The sequence below is a fragment of the Populus nigra genome, chromosome 15 (assembly GCF_951802175.1).
Source record: "Populus nigra chromosome 15, ddPopNigr1.1, whole genome shotgun sequence".
Taxonomy (NCBI): domain Eukaryota; kingdom Viridiplantae; phylum Streptophyta; class Magnoliopsida; order Malpighiales; family Salicaceae; genus Populus; species Populus nigra.
The window spans coordinates 2,469,999-2,474,873 of NC_084866.1; the positions used below are offsets into that span (position 1 = coordinate 2,469,999).

Here is a 4,875-nt window from a genome sequence, read left to right on the forward strand (position 1 = left end):
CCAACTTAATACGTGACTCTATTTAAGATTTAAATTACGGGTTAATTGAGTTAGTTCAAAATAATAATATTTTTTTAAATTAAAATAAATTTTATTTTAAGGTTTTTTTTAAATATCAAACCGAATTTAACTTGGATTGTGACTTAATTAACTTTATATGAGTTAATATAAAACTTGATCAAAGCTAAATTTTGAATAGATAAGTTACTAGATTAATTTACCAAGATAATTTGAATTTAATAAATTTAATATCTATTTTTGTTAATAAAAATTTGGAAGGAAGTTGAATAGAGGGATCACATAAAGAAAAAATTATCGAGGAGACGTAGAAGGGATGGACTAAATAAAAAAGGAGTAAAGAGAGTATATTTAGAAAATAGAAAGAATACAAGGACCAAAATGTACGATTAATCCGGGACCTGCAACTCTCAATTATCCATAATCATCTGACATTGGCATGCTTGGCACTTGGCGGTACCCTTGTTGTTCTTCTCGTAACCAAAACAAACCTTGAAAAGAAAAGGTGATTTTCTCGTACTAATGCAGCAATAACAGGCTGACGATACTGATAAAGTCACGGGATTTGAAGAGGAGTTACAAAATGCAAGAGCTTCAGTAGAAACACTGACTACCACTATGGAAAATATGGTTAGCAATTTATTTATCAAACATATATTCATCTAACTGGATTTTTTTTCCTGTTGTGTGTTAAGTGTAGAGATGTAACATTGTGGGTTTTCAATTTTGAGCTGTTAAATTTGGTGGGTTCTTGTTCGAATCAAACAAAAGCTGATGTCTTGAACAATTTAGAGAAAGAATCCGCTATGAAGGTGATGTTACTAATGTTGGGGTGCGGAAACTAGTCCCTCTTCTGAAGTCATTAAAGGTAATGCAACGCTAGAAGTAAACTGATCCCATTTTGTATTTTAAGGTGATAATGGTGAATGTTGAGAAGGGTTCTTTCCTTATTGTGTTTTTGTTTTGTTTTTATAGGATTTGGATTGCAAGAATCTGTTTTGCAATCTGATTATGATGAGAAACGAACTGACTTGGAAACTGAAGTTTGTGAATTGGAGGAGAAAATAGCTGCTGGTATGGACAGTGATCATGGTAAAGCATAATTCACCATGTACTCTTCAATTTTATGATTATGGTAAAGCATAATTCACCATATACTAATGTTCACTGTACAAACACCCCCCACACCCCCCAAACCAATCTTCATGTTCCATAAAATCGATTAAAAGCGAAGCATTGAGGTGATGACATTTCTCGATTGTCCTCAGTCCTTTTTTGTCTTTCATTGTAGTGGTGACTGGAAATTGATGTTATTCGTTCATCTGCAGAGGCACATTTATTGCTCTAAGGTGGCCATGACAGCTTTGCCTCTAATTTTCTCCTTTTGCCTCAATTTATGCCTTCTCTATCTATTTTTTTTTGTTGACAACAGATCCTGTTGTCGAGGCAGTTAGCCTCCTGTATGAATGCTGATATTTGATTTAGAAGTTGCCTCTTTCGAATATGAGTTTCTATTGCATTGCTAGACTTCCATCTTATCACCATAGTTGTAAAAAATGCCTTTCCTGAATCAGTTTTTCCAAAATTTTCCACATCAAGTATGGCTATACATCTGTCATTCTATGCATGAACATAATTGCTACTATTTGATATCATGCATACTGCTATCTAGTTTAACTGTGTAATGTTTGATAATGATTGTGATGCGAGACAAAAATAAAATAAAATTGAAGAAAAAAATTGAAGATGAAGTAATAAGCTAAAAGGAGAGAAAAGAAGAAGCTAAGAAGAAAAAGTTAAAGAAGAGAAGAAGAAGTTGAAGAAGAGAAGGAGAAGTTGAAGAAGAGAAGAATGGGGGTTGTAAAAGTCTATAATTCTACGGTTTTTATTCAATTCATAAAAAACTATCTAATATTTAGAAAAGTAGAATATAAATATTAAAACCCTAACTAAAACAAGCAATTGGGCTTGTAGCCCACTAAATAAAATACTCAACAATAACTAAATTAAGCTCAACAAATAAATTTTAATTAATAAGCCTTAACTAAAATTTCTTTAAGTTAAAACTCAATCTCTCAATGATTTGAACTACCTTTCATCATCTATGATCATATGAGTGCATAAACAATGTCTAGGGTCCGGTGCTCCCACCAATTCTCTAAGGATTGGAGAAACTCGACCTTGTCAAGTGTAGTTCAAGGCGGCTCTAATAATGCTCTCAAAGATCATGATCAAGCTATTGTAATGTCACTATGATAATCTAAGTATAGTCTAAATTTACTTGTCTAGCTCATATACTGAGATTCGCTAAAGTTCACAATTTCTGGTAAAAACAACTTATGCATTCAAAGTAGTATTAATATGTTCTTTTTGTGCCAAAGATAAGGATAATGAGACAAATGTTTTAAAATGATCACCAAGTATATATTGTTGTGTTTTATATATAACAAGGTCTTTCATGTTAAAAGTAAAGCTAATATCAAAATTTAGTGGCAGTTTAATGACATGATTATTTGATTTAATCATTTGGAACACTTTGAATAGTCTAGTGCTACTCACTTGCAATTTATGTCTAGTTTCTAAAGGACATTGTTCAAGTCTAATTTGTATCATGAAATAATCTTCAACATTAAGTGCATCATGATACTTATGTAAATCTTGTTCATTACTTGCTTGAATTTGTTTTATGATCTCAACATACAAATTATGAACTTTACATGCAAATGACTCAATTGAATCAGATATTTTAGAATGAGGAGACATAAGAAGAAGATCTATAGGCTTTCTAGATTCATAACTCTGAACACTATATGACTGAGGATGTGGAATGAAACAAATACTATTTGAAGCCTTAGGAGATATAATATAGGCATAACATAGCAAATTAGAATTAACTTTATCTTTCTCATCACATGTCAGGAGAAAGGGATCATGGAGCTCAACATGTTTCCAAACCTATGACATGCTGGACGTCAAGCATGAGGGGGTGAGGAGCATGGTAGGTGGGGAATTAGGTAGTTTAAAAGGAATAATATCATAAAACTCTTCTAAAACCATATTTACATCTTCAGGTAATTTCACTAAAGAGTTTTCTAAAACTTCTTCCTCTACTACTAAATCAGAATTATAATATTTTTTTTATTAACTTCCTTTTCAAACTTATTTGGACTTATAGTGTTAAGCCCTCGTTTTGCATATCCTTTTCATCTAGGTCATTAAAGTTTTCAGGATTGGTTCGTATATTTGCACACAATAGTTTTTCTTTTTACCTATATCCTTAAGTTCTGCTGCGCCGCCCTCTTTTTCATGACAATCATTTTAATTATTTGATGGAGGTAATTACCACTACATCCATCTAGCAGAAGCTACAGAAGGTCGAAGTAGGGCTTCAGGAAGAGCAGAAGGTTTCTGATCCTCTTAAGAAGAGGTATGCTGCAGCTATGGCAGAGAAAAGGCGCTGCTATTCCCTCTCAAGGCTTTTCAGGTAAGCGTTGCAGTCATTAACCTATGCTAGTGATAATGGTTACACCAAAAAAAAAAAAAAATTCAATACTCTGGAAGAAAAAATTTCGCAAATACTTTTCTGTCTTTCTGATATTTCATTCTTGCCTAATTGTCCGAGCAAAAACCACCTTTAAAACTTTTACATGAAGGCTGCGTAATGTTATACTTAACTATCCTTTCGACTTTATCTCAATGTTGTACCTCATTTTCTTTTCAACTTTGGCTATGCATGACTATGCTGTGGCACCTCAAACTCTGGATTTTTTTTTGGCAAAAGATAACTTATTTACTAGTGATGTATTAAGTTATTCATGCGGAAATGCATTAGGTTATTTATAAGGAACAAACGGTGGCTGTTGAATGGTTTGGTGGAAGACTTGGACTTGCAACCACAAGGGTCCGGGTTCTAGTTTTGAGAATAGCTACAAAATACAACTCAGAATTCTCACTCTCGGGACTTCATTTTGGTAGAATGTTAACTACTAGTTATGCCTACTAGACAGCACTGTTAATTATGATATATGTTATCTTGTCATTTTTAACAACAGGAAATAGTTGTGTTCTGTTTTCATTCTTATCAGCAAGAACTAATTTCATTTCAATTTCGTAATGTCATTATAAGTGCATGTGGTGGAAGACAAGAAAATGGAATCATTCAGTGGACCCTTCTTTTTTCTACTGTTTTATTTATTGTGGTAAAACAAACTCGAACTTCGCCCATTTTACATCAATAGAGGTTTTTTGTTTCTAAGAAGAATGTGCAAAGAATGAGAGACTTCGGGACCAGACTTCTGCTTAAAATGCCACTACTGCCTCATCTGTGGTCGAACCATTTAAGCACCTGCGCATCATGCAATAACTCTTACAGTGCTGATCTCTTATATCAAAAGGAAAGCATGATTGTCATTGAAAAGTATAGTTTACGGGAAAATACAAACTTTCACAATTCTTTTCTTCTTGATATTCCTTTGTAGGCTATGTTATATTATTGTTCTCATTTGTAAGGCTGGATGCTGTGCCCCCAATTTTTTATTTATTTAAATCACTAGCAGAATAAGTTTTATCCACCGTCTTTTAGATAATGATGGCTGTCTTATTCCTTGAGAGGTTCTTCATACAAGGCAAGTTGACTCGATATATTAGCTGCAGTAAAACTGAACAGGATATGTTCGTAGGGGGGGGGGGGGGGGGGGGGACCTACAGGATTTCTTCTCATTTTGTTCATGCTGCTTAGCTTTCCATGCTGGAATCCAGATGCAGCTGTGATGTAATCGGTGATTTAGGGTGTGTTGATGTCATTAAACATGTATTACTATCAGGATCTGTATCAAATGTTTTTGGCCAACCATTTTT

General features: G+C 33.6%; 1 long non-coding RNA gene across 6 annotated transcripts; it reads left to right on the top strand.

The window, feature by feature from the left end:
- The first annotated feature begins 450 nt into the window (after positions 1–450).
- LOC133674314 (uncharacterized) lies at positions 451–4,587 on the top strand. Of its 6 annotated transcripts, none has more exons than XR_009835196.1 (5): positions 451–886; positions 994–1,110; positions 1,310–1,367; positions 2,938–3,016; positions 3,354–4,587. It is a non-coding gene; the product is annotated as an uncharacterized LOC133674314 (long non-coding RNA). The 6 variants fall into 6 exon arrangements; XR_009835199.1 differs by having other exon boundaries at positions 3,381–4,587; XR_009835195.1 differs by having other exon boundaries at positions 2,938–4,587.
- The last annotated feature ends 288 nt before the right edge of the window (positions 4,588–4,875 follow it).